Genomic DNA, 23786 nt, shown 5'->3' with positions numbered 1-23786 from the left:
ACCGGATAGGGTTAGGGTTACATAGAGTCGGTTACAATGGTAGGAGATCTACATATCTGTATCGCCAAGCTTGCCTTCCACGCCAAGGAAAGTCCCTCCCGGACACGGGACGAAGTCTTCAATCTTGTATCTTCATAGTCCAGGAGTCCAGCTGAAGGTATAGTCCGGCTATCCGAACACCCCCTAATCCAGGACTCCCTCAGTAGACCCTGAACCAGGCTTCAATGACGACGAGCCCGGCGCGCAGATTGTCTTCGGCATTGCAAGGCGGGTTCCTCCTCCAAGTACTTCGTAGAAGATTTTGAACACAAAGATAGTGTCCGGCTCTGCAAAATAAGTTTCCACATATTGCCATAGAGAGAATAATATTTACACCAATCTAATCTGCTGACGTATTCCGTAGCGTGACACACCACGGCCAAGCCTTTATCCGAGTCGTTTCATTATCCCACCTCAGCGCGTTATGCGAGGCGGTTTCCTTGGCACGTCTTGTTAAAGCAGAGATCGTGTCCCCTTATCCCGGGATTCTCATCAATACGGGCGTGGGTAACCCAACCGCGCCATTGATTACGGCGCTTGGAGATAAGCGAGTTTTACCAGGCTGGTGGGGACATGTAGTTGCGTCCCCATATAAGGGGATAAGGATCCACCTTTTCACCTACGCCTTCTTCCTCCTTCGCCTATCCATTCTTGCGCACTCGAGCTCCAGCGCCCAAGTCCGCACTCCCCACCTCAACCTTCTCCAGCCATGTCCGGAGCGGGAGGCAAGTGGATGGTCTCCTCCGTCACGGAGGGACATATCAAAAAGCTGAGGAAGGCCGGATACCTGTCTAACGACATCGCGTACCGGCTCCCCGAAAAGGGGCAGCTCATCCCCACCCCTAGGCCCCATGAGAGGGTGGTGTTCCTCCCCCATTTCCTCCGCGGACTGGGCTTCCCTCTCCACCCATTTGTCCGGGGGCTCATGTTCTACTACGGCCTGGATTTCCACGATCTGGCCCCGAACTTCGTCCTCAACATCTCGGCGTTTATCGTCGTGTGCGAGGCCTTCCTCCGCATCCGCCCCCATTTCGGCCTATGGCTCAAGACTTTCAACGTCAAGCCGAAGGTGGTGCGCGGCAACCAGGCGGAGTGCGGAGGCGCCATGGTGGGCAAGATGGCCAACGTCCTATGGCTCGAGGGCTCCTTTGTGGAGACCCTGAAGGGGTGGCAATCGGGGTGGTTTTACATCACCGAGCCGCGCGACGCCGAATGGGTCGCACCCCCCGAGTTCCGATCCGGACCCCCTACGCGGCTCACCTCCTGGAAGGAGACGGGCCTGTCTTGGGGTAAAAAAGGAGAGCTGACCGGACTCCAAACATGCATCCAAACCCTGGCGGACAAGAAGCTCAAACTTGTCAACGTAGTCCAGGTTATGCTCATCCGCCTGATCCTCCCGTGTCAACAACGGGCTTTCAACCTGTGGGAGTTCGACCCGGCGCGGCACCAAACTCTGAGCAGGCTCTTCGACACGACGTACGAAGATGCCTGGAAGGTGCTTTTCAAAGGCGCCGAGGCTCCCGCATCCGCTACCGAGGATCGCGGATTCAGTGCGCAGCGTCACGCTCTCGCGGTAAGCTGTTTTTTTCCTTTTACAGGGTATCAGTTTTTCATAGTTTGACTCCATGCGGGATCTAAGCTCCCTTACCTTTGACAGGATTGGCAGGTGACGTCCGGACAGATCAACTGTCCGGCTCCTTTGCCCGAAGGCCCAGCGGACGCTCGCTTGGCGAAGCTGCTGGTTCCGGCACCCTATGTGGTGCCGGAGAAGAAGGCCGCGAAAAAGGCCACGGGGACTCGAAAGAGTGCCCGGCGCCAGGAGGTGTCGGATCCATCATCCGATGGTTCCGAGGCGCATTCCTCCCGTGAAGACGAGGAGGAAGAAGAGGAGAGCTCTCCCCCTCCAGCGGGAGGAGAGAAGAAAAGGAAGGCCGCCCTCTCTGGGGAGGCCGGAGGGTCCAAGAAGGGGAAAACCCTTCCTCCGGACTACTCCACCGACGCCGACGGCGGAGAGGAGTGGCAGCCCAGGGCCAAGCCCCTGGCAAAATCGTAAGTATCCGGATACCAGAGTAATTCATAGTATTCGTTTATTGCACAGCTTTCCCTTACGTCGAATATGTTTATGCAGCCCACCCAAAGACCGGCTCGACGCGTCGTCGAGCGGCTCACTGGACTCGTCGGATGTGAACTCGCTTCCGACGGCTTCCTCCCCCCGCCCTACGGACGACACCGAAGTGTTGTCCCAACAGGTTCCAAGCCGGGAGGAGGTGGTCCTGGAGGCGTCGCAAGGCGACCTCCCGGACTCCAGGAGTAAAGGGGATGAAACCCCTCAGGGCTCCAAGTCCGGCTCTAGGCCGGACACCGCTCCGGAACCTTCAAAGGTTCTAGAGTCCGGCGGGGGACCTCCTTCCAAGAGGAGCAAGTCCACCGTGCCGGCGGCCCCCGTCCAACCGGAGGCGCCGGACAATATGTTGGAGGCGCTCCAAGGCGCCTCCGTCGACGAGGAGCACCGCGCTATTATGAGTGCGGTGGTCCAGAAGGTTCAGTCCGCCAAGAGCGGACTGACTGAAGCTTGTACTAGCCTTTTGACAGGCTTTGAGGTAAGTAAAGAATGTGTAAATAATAGTACCGCATAGACAGTAGGCCCTGATGCTCTGTTTGGCGTTCGGGAAGAAAAGCCGAATAGAGGATCAAATAGAATTCGCAGGAGTCTAACAAAAATGAGTCAATATGCATATGCAGGCTTCCCTGCTTGCGTCCGCCGCACTGACTGCGGAAGTGGACACGCTAAAGCAGAACCTCGAGCGGTCCGAGCAAGAGCTCGGGCGTGCCAAGAAGCAGCTCGAGGACAATGAAGGTAAGAAATACCATGTTTTTAAATATATATAAAAAGGTGCAATTGCAAAGAATGACAGGATTATCGTGGCTATTTTAGGGGCCACGTCTGAAGTGGCGACCCTTAAGCAGGCGCTGGTCGAGGCCGAGAAGAGGGCGGCCTCGGAGCGCACCGAGCGGGAGAAGTATGAGGCCGAGGTTGGCAAGGTGCGGCAAGAGCTCCAGGCTCTCATGGAAAAACATGAGAGTTTGGAGCTTGACTCAAAGACGCGAGCGTCCGAGCTCGCGGTGGCTATTGAAAATGCCAAGTCTGCCAAGGCCGAATCCCAGAAGACCCTCCAGGAGTTGGATGAGGTGAAGAAGATAGCGGCGGGTAAGGCATTCTTTATGCAAAGCAAACACATAAACGTGAGTTACTTGTTACTTACCCGAATCCGGAGCTCTCCAGGAGCGTTCGCAGATCTTCCCCGGAGTGTATCCGATGCCGCCGCATTCTACCGAGCCGAGGAGGGCAGCTCGACAGAGAAGGTGTTCTGGTCTCAGTATACTGAGGCCGGACACCCCGTGCCCCTGAGCGACCAGCTGAAGCAACTGGTCGAGCTCCACAAGGCGGCCGAACAGGCCATGAAGGGCCTCATTGTTCGGCTGTGGCCTGGAGGGGCTCTGCCTGGGAGCTATTTCGGGCTGGTGCGGCGGTTGGTGGAGGCCTGTCCAAGGCTCGAAGTCATCAAGCGCTCCGTCTGCATTGAAGGTGCCCGTAGGGCCCTTGCCCGTGCTAAGGTGCACTGGGGCAAGCTGGATGCTGAGAAGCTGGTGAAGGACGGGCCACCGCCGGGGAAAGAGCATCGCAAGCCCGAGAATTACTATAAGGATGTTCTGAAGGGTGCCCGCCTTGTGGCGGATGAATGTTCTAGGGATGTAATTTTTGAGTGAAACTTGCTCGTTTTGTCCTGTGCGCTGAAAACTTGTTTATATGCGCTAAGCAATGCTGTTGGAATTTAAAATATTACCTTCTGTGCGGCTGTTTATCAATTCTGAGAGATGGCGAGTCGTCGGCTTCTGCCCCCGTGCCGCTAGTGCTGGGGTGTTCGGGGATAAACCTGAGCGCTCTTTTCCCATGTTTGGGTCCTTCGAGGGAGGCGCTCAGCCCAACGAACAAGGCAATCGGACTATAATGCGTGAACACTCTCACTTAGCCATAGAATTCTATAATTTTAAATTTCGGCGAAGCCCCTGGTATTCGGAAGACCGAGTTCGGGGCGCTATCCACGCCTTGGCCGGACAGAGCCGGCTCCTCGCCCTAAGCGGCATAAGTCTTTAGGGACTCGAAAAACCTCTCGAACAGCGACCAGCTCTCGCTTCATCATGACAGTCAGTTTTAGCTTTCTCCACTGAGGTGCTCGACCCAGCTCAACTGGGGCACAATCGCAGTGGTTCTCCTAGTGCTACCTTAGCCGATATAGCGGAACGTAAGGCACCAAAACATAGGAGCCGGGCAAACCCAACTATTGACCCAAGACATGATTCGGAGCCGATGCATATAATGCTATAAGTTCGGGGTGCCGCACTTGTTAAAGTGTTCGGACTTCTCACACCATATTGAGGGGTACTAAAGCCCCTGGCGTATTTTGGCCGTACCAACGTGTACGGGTGCAACATGTCGTTAAGGAACATATATAAAGAAAAAAGGTAATGCAAAAATAGACGAAAGCTATGCATTGTTTATTAAAAAGGGCTGCGATCAAAGCAGAACGATACAAATAATGCGATAAGTGGAAGGTTGGACTAGTTAACATGTCCGTTCCAGGGGCAAGCTGCGGAATAGTATGCGGAACAGGTATACTGCTCGTGATAGAGACCACCTGGGAGTTCCGTACTGCGGCGTGGCTTGTCTGCTTCCCTGGTTCTTGCATCGTTTGTGCGGCAATTGAACTGCCGAACAGGCCTTCCGAAGGATGGAGTCCTGAAAGTAAGAGAAAAATAATATAAAAAAAATCGGCAGCCCCTGGTACGGTTTAAGCCGTATTTTTGGGCGTGCCGTGATGGTGCCCCTCCCCCTGTACCCATGGTATCTCTAGAGCGTAGTTATGTACGCGAAGTACTGGCGTCGCCTTTTTGCGAGGGTTGGGGTTGGGGCCGCATTGCTACGCCTGCTTGGATCGTGCCAGGCGGTCTTGTTGTAGGTTACTCCGGGCGCGCTTGACGGTGTCCGGTCGTTTAGTGGCCGGACTGGAGAACTGCCTGGAGAGGCTGCTTTGTACTTCCGCTGCAAGGGCCGCCGTGTGCTCCTCCGTTCGGAGGGAGCGTTCGGTGTTTCCATTGACCGTAATTACTCCTCGAGGACCTGGCATCTTGAGCTTAAGGTATGCGTAATGCGGTACCGCATTGAACTTAGCGAATGCGGTTCGCCCAAGCAGTGCGTGATAACCACTGCGAAACGGGACTATGTTGAAGATTAACTCCTCGCTTCGGAAATTATCCGGAGATCCGAAGACCACTTCAAGTGTGACTGAGCCTGTACAGTTGGCCTCTACACCTGGTATTACGCCTTTAAAGGTCGTTTTGGTGGGCTTAATCCTCGAGGGATCTATGCCCATTTTCCGCACTGTATCCTGGTAAAGCAGGTTCAGGCTGCTGCCGCCGTCCATAAGGACTCTAGTGAGATGAAATCCGTCAATGATTGGGTCTAGGACCAATGCGGCGAATCCGCCATGACGGATGCTAGTGGGATGGTCCCTTCGATCAAAGGTGATCGGGCAGGAGGACCATGGGTTGAACTTTGGGGCGACTGGCTCTACCGCGTATACGTCCCTTAACGCGCGCTTCCGCTCCCTTTTGGGGACGTGGGTTGCGTATATCATGTTCACCGTCCGCACTTGTGGGGGAAAACCCTTCTGTCCACTGTTGTTCGGCGGCCGGGGCTCCTCGTCGTCATCGCTATGCAGCCCCTTGTCTTCATTTTCGGTGTTTAACTTGCCTGCCTGCTTGAACACCCAACAATCCCTGTTGGTGTGATTGGCTGGCTTTTCGGGGGTGCCATGTATCTGGCACGAGCGGTCGAGTATTCGGTCCAAACTGGACGGGCCCCTAGGATTCCTTTTGAATGGCTTTTTCCGCTGACCGGATTTAGAGCCTCTGAATCCGGCATTAACTGCCGTATCCTCAGCATTGTCGCCGTTAATGCGGCGCTTCTGCTTGTTGCGACGCGACCTGCCACTACTGTCCCTGGTGTCCGAATTACCAGGGTTCTTGGTCATATTGTTGCTACGAGCAAGCCAGCTATCTTCTCCCGTGCAAAAGCGGGTCATGAGTGTCGTGAGTGCTGCCATAGATTTCGGCTTTTCCTGTCCAAGGTGCCGGCCCAGCCATTCTTCACGGATATTGTGTTTGAAGGCTGCTAGGGCCTCAGCGTCCGAACAGTCGACTATTTGATTTTTCTTTGTTAAGAACCGTGTCCAGAATTGCCTGGACGATTCCTCTAGCTGCTGAATTATGTGACTTAGGTCATCGGCGTCTGGGGGTCGCACATAAGTGCCCTGGAAATTGTCGAGGAATGCAGCTTCCAGGTCCTCCCAGCAACTGATTGATCCTGTTGGCAAGCTGTTAAGCCAATGCCGAGCTGGTCCTTTAAGGTTGAGTGGGAGGTATTTGATGGCGTGGAAATCATCGCCGTGGGCCATGTGGATATGAAGGAGATAATCCTCGATCCATACTGCAGGATCTGTTGTGCCATCATATGATTTGATGTTTACGGGTTTGAAACCCTCGGGGATTTGATGATCCATTATTTCGTCTGTAAAGGAGAGTGGGTGTGCGGCACCTCTATACTGGGCTATATCATGACGTAGCTCCAATGAGCCTTGTCTACTGTGTTCGGCCCCGCCGAATTTGTGGCCGGCGTGACAGTTACTGTCTCGAGCCGTGGGGCGCCCACGCGATCCGTAGATCGATCTTGTTTGCCTTGCCTTGTCCACCAACATGTTTCGTAAGTCCGGCGCATATTCCCGTGCCTTGGTACGGGGTGCGGCTTGAGTGGAGGGCCGAGAGGCCTCTCTGTCGCGACCACGAGGTGGCCGGTCGGCCGCATCAAGTGCTTCCTCCTCTAATCGGGGTAGCAACCTGCGCTTTGGGTAGCTCTTGGAGGGGCGTTCGAGTATATGCTCTTCGGTCGCAAGGACTTTAGTCCATCTGTCGACTAGCAAATCTTGATCAGCTCTAAGCTATTGCTGTTTTTTCTTGAGGCTTCTTGCCGTGGCCATAAGCTTGCGTTGAAAACGCTCTTGCTCGACGGGATCCTCTGGCACGACGAATTCGTCATCGTCGAGGCTTGCCTCGTCTTCGGAGGGAGGCATATAATTATCGTCCTCGACCTCTCTGTCTGCCACTCTCTCATGAGGGCTGGTTTCTCCATCCTCCTGTGCTAAATCTTGCTGGAGGGGGTTTTCTTTGGCGCTTTCCGGAGTATTATTATCTCCCGTGCTGGAATCACCGTGTTTGTTTTGGCGGGATTTTGAGCGGCGCCGCTGACGCTGGCGCTTAGGCTATTTCTTGGAGGGGTCATCCTCCGCTGTTCCATCGCCATCTCCCTCTTTTGGGGTGTCCACCATGTATATGTCATACAATGAGGTGGCTTTCCAGGGCCTAGTAGGCGCTGGTTCTTCATCATCTCCTTCATTGGCGTCCATACCGTCGATGTCTTCGGAGTCGAAGTCGAGCATGTCGATTAAGTCGTCGACAGTGGCTACAAAGTGGGTGGTGGGTGGGATTTGAATTTCTTCATCGTCCGTACCCCAACCTTGCTGACCGTAGTCCGGCCAGGGCTCTCCTGATAAAGAGAGAGACTTCAGTGACTTCAGGATATCGCCGAAGGGCGAGTGCTGAAAGATGTCTGCGGCAGTGAACCCATGATCGGCGCTCAATCAGATTCGATCGGTAGGGGCGCAGAGGGTTCGGAGTCCGGAGAGGAGTCCGGCTCCTTGGAGTCACGAGTCTCACAGAGTACGGGGCTGGTGCTTGGCTCAATCGCTGATGGGGTCGCAGCCGCCGAGGTGGCGTCCAACCGCCCATCCTCGATCGGCGCAGTTGGCTCCGAATTAAGGGTCGAAACCGATGCGGATGCGGCCTCCAGGGCACTGTTCGGCGGCAGAGCTAGATCATGCTCGTTCTGACAGTGCGGCACGCTCGGCAGTGGCTCGAATCCATCGAAGATCAAGTCCCCGCGGATGTCATCCGTGTAGTTTAAACTTCCAAATATGACCGGACGGCCAGGGGCGTAGCTTTCGATCTGCTCTAGACGGCCAAGCGAATTGGCCCGCAGTGCGAAGCCGCCGAAGACGAAGATCTGTCCGGGGAGGAAGGTCTCAACCTGGACTGCATCACTATCGATGATCATAGGAGCCATCGAGCCTGACGGCGACGACATAGAGGAACTCTCAATGAAAGCACCAATGTCAGTGTCAAAACCAACGGATCTCGGGTAGGGGGTCCCGAACTGTGCGTCTAGGCCGGATTGTAACAGGAGACAAGGGACACAAAGTTTTACTGTCACATCCCTAGTTCTGGTATGACCTAGGCTAGCCCTTCATGTGTGCATCATGTTTAAATTCCATTTAAATTTGAAATGAGGATTTGTGAAACCCTTAGAATCATCTCTGGAAATGACCCAAATAAAAAGTGCTCCAAAAGTCTCCAAGAAAATGTTCATGTTGCTCTCTGAAAATATTGGACAGAGATAAAAATCAAACCAATATTATTAGGAGCTCATAGATATTTATTTTGGGCATTTGGATTTAATGAATAATTATTTGTTTTGGATATATATTTGTTATATATATAATATATGACCAAAAATTATGTTAGTTGTTGAGGAGCTCTGGAATAATACCACTAGCTCCTGCAAAAATTGGCATAAGTAAATAAAATGATTTAGTATTTTATTAAATCCAAACAAATGTCAGAAAAATAGAAAATAGAAACAAAAATAAAAAACAGAAAGCTTACCTGGCGCCTCAGCCGGCCTAGTGGTGCGGCCCACTGGCCCAACCGCCAATCGTCGTCCTCCTGGCGACGACAGAAGGACAGGGGCACGCGCTGGCGCGCGCGGCCACGCAGCCGGCCGTGGCCATGTTCCCTGCCACCTCCTGCTTCTCCCTCTCATCACCTGGATCGCCCGCATGTCGCCACGCACCCCCAAGCCTCTCTCGCTCTCTCCCGTGCCATTCTCTCCTTCCCCTGGCTCCCTCTCTCGCGGCCGAAATCACCGTCGCCGCCGTCCATAGCCACCGTGGCCTCAGCCACTGCCGCACCTCCCCGACACGCTTCCCAGCTCCGCCGCGACCCCCTCTCCCTCCTCACCGAGAAAAGCAACCCGGGCGAGCTGCGCTTCATCCTCGGCACTGTCGTCTTCATCTCCGGCCGCCGGAGATCGTCCTCACCGCCCCGCCGACTCCAGCCTTCCCCGAGCTCCCCGACGACGCCCGCCGCCCCCCTGTGAGCCCCGCCATTGTTCCCCCTACTCCCCTGCCCTTCTGCACCCTCTAGCCCCTCTGCCTCACGCCACCAAACTCCGGCCTCCGCCCAAGAGGACGCCGCCATCGATTTAGGCCGTCTCCGCTGAAACGGAGGGCACCGGTGGATGCGCGCGAGCACCAGCTGCTCGGAGATGGTCTCCGCGGCCCATTTGGTCGCCGGAGACGCGTTTCCGACGCCCTCCGTCGCGTCTGGCTCGCCGGCGTCAAGCCGCCGGTGGGGTTTGACCCCTTTGACCTCGCGGGCCTGTCAGGTGGGCCCCATGGGTCAGGTGATTAGCTTAAGGCTAATCACCATTTAACTAAACCTGATACTGACATGTGGGCCCGAGGCCACTAACTAAACTAGATTAGTTAGTTTAGACACTGACATATGGGTCCCACTGGTCAGGTTTGACCTGGACCGACCCGTTGACTCGCTGACGCAAGCATGACGCAGTGCTGACGCAATTAATCCTTTTCTGGATTTAGAATAATTCAGAAATTCCAGAATGTCTTCAAAACTTCAAAAATTCATAGAAATTCAACAGTAGCTCAGATTGAAATAATTTATATATGAAAAATTATCAAAAAAATTCAATCTATCCATCTGTACCATTTTCATGCATGAAAAACCATCTATACATGCTGTATATATGAAAACACACTTATGGCATATTTAAGAGCTTATTTTGGAGTTGCATTTGAATCTTTAGTTCAAATGGACTTTAACCAAATGAATGCTAGTTGCATTAGCTCAAACAACATCACATACTCATGCCATGTTCATGCATCATAATGTTGCATATGCTTGTGTTTGATTTCCGACACCGTTCCTTCTTGATAGGTCCTGCTCCGGGAAGTGTTTGAGAGTACCTATCAGCGGAGCAGTGCCCCCTATTGATCTACCAGGCAAGCAAACCCCCTTGTTCATTCCGATACAATCCTACTCTCTCGCTCCTGCTCTCATTATTGCATTAGGACAACAACGATTCAACTGCTACTTTATGCTGCGGTAGTTGAACCCATTCCTCTGCATGACCTGTCATTGCCACAGTAAATAGTTAAAACCCACTAGCATGTGTAGGAGTTGATTGAGCCATGTTGTGTTCTTGCCATGCCATGCATGCTATTGCTTAGAGTTGTGTCAGGTCTGATTCATCGGGAATGAATTGGAGTGGTACGATATGTTCTGGTGCTGAGAGTTAAGCGTGTGAACACGATTTGGTAAAGGTAGCGGTGAGAGGCCATGTAGGAGTACATGGTGGGTTGTCTCACTGGAACCGTCCTTAAGCACTGAGTTCTGTGTATGTTGTCCAATGACTAGCTACTACCACACATTGGGCTTCGGGCACTCCAAGCTCTCTCGACTTATTAACCAACTTGATCTTTGTCCAGGAGTTGCAATTAGTTTCTGGTGTTTGTAGGTAGTGTTAGTAGTCTACCAAGTGGCACCCGGCCAGGTGGGCTTGGGACAGACTAGGCACAAGTGGCACGGTGTACCAAGAGTAGATCCATCCGGCGAGGTGGGCTTGGGAACCCTGCACACATCATTTGGGGCCGTGAGCGACACCTCGGCCGGATCTCCTTGCGGATGGAACCCGAATAGGCGATAAACCTGGACTAGAGTCTTGTGTGGTTAGTCAGGTCGTGGCTGACACCCTCGCCAGGCTTCCGCTTGAAGGTTGCCGAGATACATGACGTGTACATGGTGATAAGTGGTGAGAGCGTGTGTGAAGAAGTACACCCCTGCAGGGTTATCATGATCTATTCGAATAGCCGTGTCCTCGGTTACGGACTTCTTGGATGCTTATGTGGTACATAGACAACTTGAAGCGGATACTCTAAAATGCTCAAGACAAGTGTGAGTGCTATGGATGGCCTTCTCGTAGGAAGACGGGAATGAATCCATAGTAGTGTATTGACGTGGTGATTAGTGGACTCGTGTGCGCCACCTCAAAAGAGTTACCAGCAGTCGTAGTACAGGATAGCCACTGAGTCAAAGCTGGCTTGCTGCAACTAAACTCCACATTACCTTCTTGATACAAGTGCATGTATGATAGGATCTGATGTAAGTCTTGTTGAGTACCTTTGTACTCATGTTGCTTTATTTATGTTTTTGCAGCGGAGACTTCGGTCTTACTAGTTTACGTGGACTTCGACAAGTAGCTTGTACCTCAGCTACGATCTTGATCAGATGTTGTAGATAGTCGGGCTCCTCAGCCTTTTTCATTTGTAGTTGTCTATACTCAGACATGTAATGCTTCCGCTTGTTGCTTGTATGCTCCGAATGATGGGTCATGTGACCCTTGCTTGTACTTAATGCTATGTGGCTCTTCTGAGCCTTTATCTATATGAGTTCGCGTTATGTTGTGATGCCATGTTGTACAACACATACTTGCATGTTATGCGTACGTGTAACGTGTATTGCTATGCGTGGGATCTGACAATCTGGTTGTTTATCCTTGGCATCCTCTCTTATGGGGAAATGTAGTCTAGTGCTTCCTTGAGCCATAGTAGTCCGCTACAGCCCGGTTCACCGGAGTCCTGCTAGCCCAGCACTACTGCTCAGGACACTTGACTGGCCGGCATGTGTTTCACTTCGTTCCTGTGTCTGTCCCTTCGGGGAAATGTCACGCGGTGACTTCCGGAGTCCTGCCTAGCCTACTACAGCCCGGGTTCCCCGGAGTCCTGTTAGCCCAGTGCTACAGCCTGGATTCATATGCTGTTGACCGACATGCTCGATGTGATTCATGTATGCCTGTCCCCATAGGTTAGCACCGCTTTGGGTTCACGACTAGCCATGTCGGCCCGGGTTCTCTGTCATATGGATGCTAGTGACACTATCATATACGTGAGCCAAAAGGCGCAAACGGTCGCGGGCCATGGTAAGGCGACACCCGTGGGGATACCGTGCGTGAGGCCGCAAAGTGATATGAGGTGTTACATGCTAGATCGGCGTGACTTAGAATCGGGGTCCCGACATTTACCCAGGTTCGGGCCCTCTCGATGGAGGTAAAACCCTACGTCCTGCTTGATTAATATTGATGATATGGGTAGTACAAGAGTAGACCTACCATGAGATCGAGGAGGGTAAACCCTAGAAGCTAGCCTATGGTTTGATTGTTGATGTGTATGTTGTCCTACGGACTAAAACCCTCCGGTTTATATAGACACCGGATAGGGTTAGGGTTACATAGAGTCGGTTACAATGGTAGGAGATCTACATATCCGTATTGCCAAGCTTGCCTTCCACGCCAAGGAAAGTCCCTCCCGGACACGGGACGAAGTCTTCAATCTTGTATCTTCATAGTCCAGGAGTCCGGCTGAAGGTATAGTCCGGCTATCCAAACACCCCCTAATCGAGGACTCCCTCACTATGGATCGGTGATAGAGAATTATGCTGGATGCGGTTCATCATGTAACAGTCATAACCTAGGGTGACACAGAACTAGCTCCAATTCATCAATGTAATGTAGGCATGTATTCCGAATATAGTCATACGTGCTTATGGAAAAGAACTTGCATGACATCTTTTGTCCTACCCTCCCGTGGCAGCGGGGTCCTAGCGGAAACTAAGGGATATTAAGGCCTCCTTTTAATGGAGTACCAGACCAAAGCATTAACACATAGTGAATACATGAACTCCTCAAACTACGATCATCACCGATAAGTATCCTAATTATTGTCACTTCGGGGTTAACGGATTATAACACATAATAGGTGACTATATACTTGCAAGATAGGATCAAGAACTCTCATATATTGATGAAAACATAATAGGTTCAGATCTGAAATCATGGCACTCGGGCCCTAGTGACAAGCATTAAGCATAGCAAAGTCATAGCAACATCAATCTCAGAACATAGTGGATACTAGGGATCAAACCCTAACAAAACTAACTCGATTACATGATAAATCTCATCCAACCCATCACCATCCAGCAAGCCTATGATGGAATTACTCACACACGATAGTGAGCATCATGAAATTGGTGATGGAGGAAGGTTGATGATGACGATGTCAATGGATTCCCCTCTCCGGAGCCCCGAACGGACTCCAGATCAGCCCTCCTGAGAGGTTTTAGGTCTTGGCGGCGGCTCCGTATCGTAAAACGTGATGAATCCTTCTCCCTGATTTTTTTCTCCCCGAAAGAAAATATATAGAGTTGGAGTTGAGGTCGGAGGAGCTCCAGGGGACCCACGAGGTAGGGGGCGCGCCCCCACCCTCGTGGCTAGGGTGTGGGCCCCCTGGTCTTCATCTTTTGCAAGGATTTTATTATTATTTTCGAATAGACGTTCTATCAAGTTTCAGGTCAATCCGAGAACTTTTGTTTCTGCACATAAATAACACCATGGCAATTCTGCTGAAAACAGCGTTAGTCCGGGTTAGTTCCATTCAAATCATGCAAGTTAGAGTCCAAAACAAGGGCAAAAGTGTTTGGAAAAGTAGATACGACGGAGACGTATCAACTCCCCCAAGGTTAAACCTTTTCTTGTCCTCAAGCAATTCAGTTGACAAACTGAAAGTGATAAAGAAAAACTTTTACAAACTCTGTTTGCTCTTGTTGTTGTAAATATGTAAAGCCGACATTCAAGTTTTCAGCAAAGATTACGAACTAACCATATTCACAATAACGCATAGGTCTCATATTTACTCGTATCAATGGCATAATCAACTAGCGAGCAATAATAATAAATCTCGGATGACAACACTTTCTCAAAACAATCATAATATGATATAACAAGATGGTATCTCTCTAGCCCTTTCTGAGACAGCAAAACATAAATGCAGAGCACCTTTAAAGATCAAGGACTGACCCGACATTGTAATTCATGGTAAAAGAGATCCAGTCAAGTCATACTCAATGTAAACTAACAGTAATGAATGCAAATGACAACGGTGCTCTCCAACTGGTGCTTTTTAATAAGTGGATGATGACTCAACATGAAAGTAAGTAGATAGGCCCTTCGCAGAGGGAAGCAGGGACTTGTAGAGGTGCCAGAGCTCGGTTTTGAAATAGAGGTGAATAATATTTTGAGCGGTATACTTTCATTGTCAACATAACAACCAAGAGATGGCAATATCTTCCATGATACACACATTATAGGCGGTTCCCAAACAGAATGGCAAAGTTTATACTCCCCCTCCACCAACAAGCATCAATCCATGGCTCACTCGAAACAACGAGTGCCTCCAACTAACAAGAGTCCCAGGGGGAGTTTTGTTTGCAATTATTTTGATTTAGTTTGCATAAAGCATGGGACTGGGCATCCCGGTGACCAGCCATTTTCTCGTGAGTAAGGAGCGAGTCCACTCCTCTTGAGAATAACCCGCCTAACATGGAAGATACGGACATCCCTAGTTGATACATGAGCTATTCGAGCATACAAAACATGATATTTATTGGAAGGTTTAGAGTTTGGCACATACAAATTTACTTGGAATGGCAGGTAGATACCATATATAGGTAGGTATGGTGGACTCATATGGAATAACTTTGGGGTTTATGGAGTTGGATGCACAAGCAGTATTCCCGCTTAGTACAGGTGAAGGCTAGCAAAAGACTGGGAAGCGACCAGCTAGAGAGCGACAACAGTCATGAACATGCATTAAAATTAATCAACATCGAATGCAAGCATGAGTAGGATATAATCCACCATGAACATAAATACCGTGAAGGCTATGTTGATTTTGTTTCAACTACATGCGTGAACATGCGCCAAGTCAAGTCACTTAAATCATTCAGAGGAGGATACCACCCTATCATACCACATCACAACCATTTTAATAGCATGTTGGCACGCAAGGTAAACCATTATAAGCTCCTAGCTAATCAAGCATGGCACAAGAAACTATGATCTCTAGTTCTCATTGCAAACATGTTTATTCATAATAGGCTGAATCAGGAACGATGAACTAATCATATTTACAAAAACAAGAGAGGTCGAGTTCATACCAGCTTTTCTCATCTCAGTCAGTCCATCATATATTGTCATGATTGCCTTTCACTTGCACGACCAAATGATGTGAATAATAATAATAGTGCACGTGCATTGGACTAAGCTGGAATCTGCAAGCATTCAATAAACAGGAGAAGACAAGGCAATATGGGCTCTTTTGTCAGATCAACAATAATGCATATAAGAGCCACTTCAACAATTTAATTATGGTCTTCTCCTGTCAACCCCCAAAGAAAAGAAAAGAAATAAAACTATTTACACGGGAAAGCTCCCAAGAAGCAAAAGAAGAACAAGAAGTCTTTTTGGGTTTTCTTTTTAATTACTACTACAAGCATGGAAATTAAAACTAGCTAAAAGCTACAACTAATTTTTTTGGTTTCTCTTAAGGTTTATTAAACACACAAGAAGAAAGCATAAAAAAGGAAAATAAACTAGCATGGATGATACAATGAAAAAGTATGAGAACCAACATCTAGCAATGAGTGTGTGAACATGAATATAATGTCGGTGGGAAATACGTACTCCCCCAAGCTTAGGCTTTTGGCCTAAGTTGGTCTATGGCCACGGCTGGCCTGGCGGATATCCATAATAATAGTTGGGGTCGTACTGAGAAGAAGAAGACTCTGACTGCCACTGGTTGGCGATCATTTCCGGATCCCAATGGTAATTAGACTATCGTGGAGGATCAACTTGTGGTTCCGCATCTGGCTCTGTGGCTGATGTAGGGTTCCGGTAGGCGTGAATAGCCTCTAACGGAACAAGGTACTGGCCTGCAGATAAATCAAACAAGGAAGGAGCAGGCAGGGTAATAGTCTTAGGATGATGTTTATGAAAGAACAATTTGTATTTAAGCTCCCCTTCCTTATTCTTCACAATAAAATCGTTTACCACCATACTCTTATAATCTAAATAAACAGTGGGCAGCAATTTTTCTTCCTTCTCATAATGCCTAATAAGTATGTTAAAATGTGCAGCTAGACATGAAGCAGAGATGCCTCCAAAGATGGGGCCCTTTGTACGGTTCAGACTTAACCGTTTAGCAATAATACCGCCCATACTAACAGAGTTATCAGAGAATAAACCGTGGAACAAAATAATAATATCAGGAACACTAAGATTTCCACAGTTTCCATGACCAATTAAGCAACGACTAGCAAATATTGCAAAGTAGCGTAAAACAGGAAATGTATGCTAGTGATTCGTGCATCGTAAACCTTCCTCGTTTCCCCTACAGTGATGGTATCAATAAACCCATCCACATCACCGTGGTGTGGTTCCTCTATTGTGCCCTCGAAAGGGATCAAACAAACCCGACAAAAATCATAAAGTGACATCTCCTTATGCTCATCATATAAATAAAATTCCACCGTAGGTGGTGAGCTCCTAGCATGGAAATGAAAGTTTTGCACAAAGATATTGGTGAGTAAGAGATATTGTGCGCGTTGGTCATGGAGGAAGGCAGTGAGGCCTGCATTCTCAGCCAATTCATAAAAATCATCATAAATCCCGGCCGCTCTCAAAAAATCATTGGAAGGCCATTCACACGGCCGAACCTCCATGGTGCGAGGCAGATTACACTTGGGCTTCTCTGCTTTTTCATTTTACTTTTCCTTCGAGCTTCGGCTCGATGAGCCCCTAAAAAATCTCTTCATTATTTTCTGAAAAATTCTGAAATTTTTAGTAACTTCGAAATAAAAGTAAACCAAACTCAACAAAATTGATAGCAACTACTCCTACAAGTGCCTAGAGCCTATATCAAGCATCAAAACTACTTTTGACCATATAAATTTGACATGCAAGCTCAATAACAGGGTGACCTAAGCAGCACAAATTTGCAATGAATAAAGCACTAGAACAAAAACTAATTGGACCAATGGAGGAGTCACATACCAAGGAACAATCCCCCCAAGCAGTTTTGTGAGAGGTGCTTTGAGCAAGGAGATCGAAAATGGCAGCAAAATGAGCTTGGACTTGGGTTTGAACTGGATATTCGTGTTTGTGGGAGGAAGAAGAGGTGTGTGGGTGCAGGAATAAGTGGAGGAGGGCCACCGTGGGCCCACGAGGCAGGGGGCGCGCCCAGGGGGGTAGGGCGCGCCCTCCACCCTCGTGGCCAGGTGGATGCCCCCTGCTGTGTTCTCAGTGCCAAATATTCTCAAATATTCCATAAAAATCATATTTAAATTTCAGGGCATTTGGAGAACTTTTATTTTCGGGGTATTTTTATATTACACTGATAATTCAGATAACAGATAAAAAATACTATTTTTATTCTATTTAATATAAATAACAGAAAGTAAAAGGAGGGTACAGAAGGTTGTGCCTTCTAGTTTCATCCATCTCATGCTCATCAAAAGGAATCCACTAACAAGGTTGATCAAGTCTTGTTAACGAACTCATTCCGAATAACATGGAACCGGAGAAATTTCGAATAACGCTATGTTACCTCAACAGGGATATGCACGTCCCCAATAATAAGAATATCATATTTCTTCTTGACAATAGGAAGAGGAAATTCAAAACCTCCAAATATAATCGATGGAATTTTGCCAATAGAGTTGATACTATGAACTTGAGGTTGTTTCGTTGGAAAGTGTACCGTATGCTCATTACCATTAACATGAAAAGTGACATCGGCAGTATTAAAAAAGGGTCTTCCAAGAATAATAGAAATACTATCGTCCTCGGGAATATCAAGAATAACAAAGTCCGTTAAAATAGTAACATTTGCAACTACAACAGACACATCCTCACAAATACCGACAAGTATAGCAGTTGATTTATCAGCCATTTGCAAAGATATTTCAGTAGGTGTCAACTTATTCAAATCAAGTCTACGATATAAAGAGAGAGGCATAACACTAACACCGGCTCCAAGATCACATAAAGCAGTTTTAACATAGTTTCTTTTAATTGAGCATGGTATAGTGGGTACTCCTGGATCTCCAAGTTTCTTTGGTATTCCACCCTTAAAAGTATAATTAGCAAGTGTCGGGGTATGGGGTCCCGGCAAACCCTTAAGGTTCAAACACTAGGGTGCGCGCGAAGTCTTTCCCTTCAACCGATCCACGCTTTAGCTTGCTAAGATCTTGCGAACGAACTCGATGAACTCACGACACAAATGGACACAGGGTTTATACTGGTTCGGGCCACTGTTGTGGTGTAATACCCTACTCCAGTGTGGTGGTGGTGGATTGCCTCTTGGGCTGAAGATGAACAATACAAGTGAAGAACGACCTCCTGAGGTTGAGGCGTTCTTGGGCTCGGTGAGCTTGTGTGTGAGGGTGGTCTCTCTCGAGCTAAGTTGATCTCTCCCCCCTCACCATGGTGGTGGCTAGTCCTATTTATAGAGGCCCTGGTCCTCTTCCCAAATATCGAGCGAGAAGGGAGCCAACAATGGTGGGCTAATTTGAAGGGGGACAACTAGTACAAGCTATCCTGACAAAAGTAGTCTTCGCCTGCACAAAGTTCTGGTGGTGACACTGTTCTGGGCTCCACGATGACCTCCGTCTTGCAGTCCATGGTCTTGGTCTTGTTGGACCAAAATGGAAACCTTTGCCTGAGGCCTCGGTACTCCACGGCTGTGCTTGCCCCCTTTGCACCAAAGAGGAAACAAGGACACTGTGCACGCTGGCACCCGCCTGGTGTCGATCATCACGGCTTACGTCACGAGAACCTCATGAGGTTCGCCTCGCCTTGATATCTCCGCTCCTTGTGAGCCTGCCTAGCTAGGACACTCCAGAGGAGGTCTTGCGTCATCCACCTCGTGAGGCTTGGTCCCTCACGAGGGTCTTGGGCGCTTTGTTGGTGAATGTGGGCCGTACGGCCTGCTGGCTCAGCCACGCCGCAGGCAGGCAAGTCTGGGGATCCCCGTTCCCAGGACGCCGACAGTAGCCCCCGAGCCCAAGGTGCATGCGGGCTTGGCTTCGCGGTGAAGCCAAGGGTCAAGCTCGAAGCGCCGCGGGCCCCAAAAGCCCGCGGCCTCGGTTGACGCGTGGTGGTTGATTGGACGTGGGCGTCTCCGCTTCCCCATGTTGTTTCGGCAATTGCATGACTTGAAAAGTCCCTGCAACATGCAAGGGAAACCATCATTACCTGCGATCATGAGAGACGCTGGTTGGCCTTCTCTTTCTATAAATGGGGAGGGGGGCAGAGCCCCCGTTGCCCATCTCTTCCTTGCTTGTTTCCTCCTTCTTGCTCCATTGCTTGCAGTGGCTCTGATGGCGCCTCAAAGGAAGTTATCTGCCGCCGAGAAGGGTAAAGCCCCTTGCGAGGGCCCTGGTTCCCCGGTGCCCAAGCACGATCGCGGTCGCCCGCGCAAGCACGCTGTGACCCCACGGCACGCGGAGGGGGTTGTCCCAACCATGGCGGTCCAGTCGATGGGGGGAGGGGCGCGATGGTGGCGAGGCCTCCCCGCCCGCGCTTCCATTCAGCGAAGGCATCGCCGGAGTTCGTTGTTTGGTCAGAAAACCCGGCCGACAACTGGCTCCAGGTTCCGCACTTCTTTGTCGTTGAGCTGCCGGCCCCTGGTCCAGGGGGCTCTGGTTGCAGGCGGATGGTTGCTGCAGCAAGGCCTCCTGGGTCGCGGTCGAGACTTCTGCCACGGGTAACATAGCCCTGGCCCGCGGCTGGCAGACGTTCGCCCGCGCACGCGGCCTGGGCAGGCGGTGCATGCTCCACTTCAAGTATGACGGCGGGTCGACCCTCTTCATGAGGGTGTTTGGGGAAGATGGCCGCCGTGACGGATGCTGCCCCGAGACGAACGACGGCGAGGAGGTGCTGGGCCTTGGCGACGATCGTTATGAGGGTGAGGGCGAGCCTGCCCTCAGCGGCGACCACATCTCCTCCAGCTACGGCGGCTCTCCCTCCTGCGACAGTTCCAGCAGCAGTGGCTACGATCAGCCACCACGCTGCCGCGCTCGCTTCGAAGGAGGCAGTAGGTCATCTCGTCGCCGTGCCTTTGTGAAGCGCGTGGAGGGGTCTGGCTAGGCTTGGGCATCGCTAAGGGCCTGCCCCCGCAGATTGTTGAAACGCCGCTTTGTTTGGTTTTTTCCTTTCTTTCCCTACACCAGAAAACAAAACTAGTATAGGCCCAGAGGGGCGTGTATCAAACTATGGTTCTTGGGTAATGCAACCTGCGAGTTATTCCCATGCCATGCTGTTGTTTTGCGCAGAGATAACCTAACCCGGCGTGTTTGGGATGCCCTTCCTTCACGAGATATATGCGTTTGCTCAGGAACTGCAAGAATTTGTTAGGGGGTGTGCTAGAGGATTTTTGCGTTCACCCGAACCTTGACTTGGCGCTTTGCATCGCGGTACCCGAGGGGCACGGATTTAGGAGAGTTGCGACAGCTTCCAGGCTCGAACGAGGGTGACTCGCGAGAAGGCAGAGAGAAGGAAAAGCTCGCGAGGGCACCTGCCTAGCCCCCTCGCGAGGTATGCGCGAGAGAGATCACGGGTAAACCAAAGCCAAAAAATGCGGTAAAAGGCGAAGGAAACAAGTCAGCAAGGAACACCAAAGGCAAACTCGATTTAAGGAAAGGCAAGCCAACTACGGAAAGCAAATGAAAAGCCGCGACCGACACCTAATCTAGTCTTCGAGTCTTCTCACCAGCGCGGAGCTAAGTGCTATCCACTAGGCGTGGGAGGGAGCCCCAGGGCCTGAGGCCGGCGCTCCTGAGACTCCGGGGCGTGTACAACCCCAACTCATTATTACGTGAGAGTGTCACGGGCGGCGATTCTTCACAAGCATCGGGCCTTGCTTCTCAGGCTCTGGGCCTTGCTTCACAGGCTCTGAGCCTTGCTTCTCAGGCTCTAGGCCTTGCTTCTCAGGCTCTGGGCCTTGCTTCATGGATAGAACTTCCGGAGGTGCTGGATATTCCAGGCGTTTTGGATGGGTGTCCCCTCTTTCATCTCCAAGCACACGACGCTAGGCCTCGCGATGTGAATGACCCTGAACGAGCCCTCCCACATGGGTTAGAGCTTGTGCAAGCCTTCCCTAGAGAGGACCCGCCTCAAGACCAGGTCACCCATCTCGAGCGTCCTGGAGCGAATGCTGCGGCAGTGGTAGCGCCGCAGCGCTTGCTGGTACCTTGCCGCTCTTAATGGAGCTTCGCGATGTCGTTCCTCCCCCAGCACGAGATCCATCCCCCGCATGGCGTCCTGCTGCATTTCGTCAAACGCCAGGACCCGTGCGGAGTGATGCCTGACCTCGTGAGGGAGGACTGCTTCAGCTCCATAGACAAGGAAGAACGGAGTCTCGCCCGTTGGCTTGGTAGCGGTGGTGCGGATGAACCACAACACGGACTGGAGCTCGTTGTGCCAGCCCCTGCCGCAGGCCTCCAGCTTCTTCTTGAAGGTCCTGGTCTTGAGGCCCCTCGGGACCTCAACGTTGGCGCATTCGGCCTGACCATTGCTCCTGGGGTGGGCTACCGAAGCGTAGCAGATCTGCGTTCCAAGGTTAGCACAGTAGGTTTTAAAGAGGTTACTAGTGAACTATGAGCTGTTATCTGTGATGATGCGGTTGGGAACCACGAAGCGGCTCATGAGGCCCTTGATGAACTTGACGGCAGAGCCGGCTGGAATGGTTCGGACGGCTTCCACCTCTGCCCACTTAGTGAACTTATCGATGGCGACGTAGAGATAGCGGTAGCCCCCTGGCGCTCGCGGGAACGGTCTGTCAGGACCCCGATTCCAAGTCACATCGATCTAGCCGGTAACACCTCATATCACATTGCGGCCTCATGCACGGTATCCCACGGGTGTCGCCTTACCATGGCCCAGGACCGTTTGCACCTTTTGGCTCACGTATATGATAGTGTCTCTAGCATCCATATGACAGAGAACCCGGGCCGACATGGCTAGTCGTGAACCCAAAGCGGCACAGACCTATGGAGACATGCATACATGAATCACATCGAACATGTTGGTCATCAGCGAGTGAATCCGGGCTGTAGCACTGGGCTAACAGGACTCCGGGGAACCCAGGCTATAGTAGGCTAGGCAGGACCCCGAATGTCACCGCGTGACATTTCCCCGAAGGGACAGACATAGGAACGAAGTGAAACACATGCCGGCCAGTCAAGTGCCCCGAGCAATAGTGCTGTGCTAGCAAGACTCCGGTGAACCGGGCTGTAGCGGACTACTATGGCTCGAGGAACACTCGACTACATTTCCCCAAAAGAAAAGCCGCCAAGGATAAACAACTAGATTGTCGGATCCCACTCATACCAAGCATTTCAATCATACACACAATATGCCCGATATGAGTACATACAACATGGCATCACAACAAAACTCTACAACTCAAGTACTTTATTTAAAAAGGCTCCGAGGAGCCATACATAACATATTCATACAGGTAGGGGTCACACGACCCGACACTCAAGTCATACAATCATACAAGCACATGCGGAAGCAACTAGTCTGAGTACAGACACTAGAAAGAAAGAAGGCTTCTCGAAGCCTGTCTATCTACATAGGGCCCTCCATGGCCAGGATCACCACCTGGGTGGCTAGTCACTCATCGACATCAAGGTCTACGTAGAACCCATCGGAGGGGGCGGTGTTGCCGTCTGAAAACAGTAATTAAGCAAACATGAGTACAAGGGTACTCAACAAGTCTTACAACAGAACCTACTATACATGCTCATTCTCAAGAAGGTGGTGGGGTTATTGCAGCAAGCCAGCTTTAACTCTTGGCTAAGCTATCCTACAAGACTCCACTAGTAAAATAGTTTTCGCACACGAGTCCACTACTCACCAACACAACACCCCACCGGGGATCCTCCCTCGTTATCCTACGAGAGGGCCATCCTCGGTACTCACACTTATCTTAAGTCTTTTAGTAGTAATCATTAACTTGTCTATGAACTGTATAGGCAACCAAGTAGTCCTTTACCGCGGACGCGGCTATTCGAATAGTTTTATACCCTACAGGGGTGTACTTTGTCATACACGCTTTCACCACTTACAGCCGTTTGCACGACATGTACTCGGCAACCTTCAAGCGGAAGCCCAACGAGGGTGTCGGCCACGGCCTACCTAAACACTCAAGTCTCTAATCCAGGTTTATCGCCTATCCAGGTTCCATCCGCAGGGAGTCCGGCCGAGGTTTCCACATACGGCCCCGAACGATGTGAACAGGGTTCCCGAGAAACCAAACGGGTGACTCGGTACATCGTGCCACGGTGTATCTACCGCAACATAGCCCACCCCTAGGGTCAGCGCTACACACGGCCGCCAACACATAACCTACAAACACCAGAAACTAATTGCAACTCCTGGACAGAGTACTAGGGTGATTAAGAAGTCGAGAGGGTCAATTAAGGATCCCAATGCATGGTAGTAGCTGATTCTTAAAATCACACATACAGATCTCAGTTCTTAGGGACGGCCTCAATGAAACAACCCACCATGTACTCCTACATGGCCTCTCATCGATACC

Source organism: Triticum aestivum, chromosome 7A, assembly GCF_018294505.1.
Source record: "Triticum aestivum cultivar Chinese Spring chromosome 7A, IWGSC CS RefSeq v2.1, whole genome shotgun sequence".
Lineage (NCBI taxonomy): Eukaryota > Viridiplantae > Streptophyta > Magnoliopsida > Poales > Poaceae > Triticum > Triticum aestivum.
The sequence above is the reverse complement of the archived record's forward strand: the minus strand, read 5'-3'. Positions refer to the sequence as shown.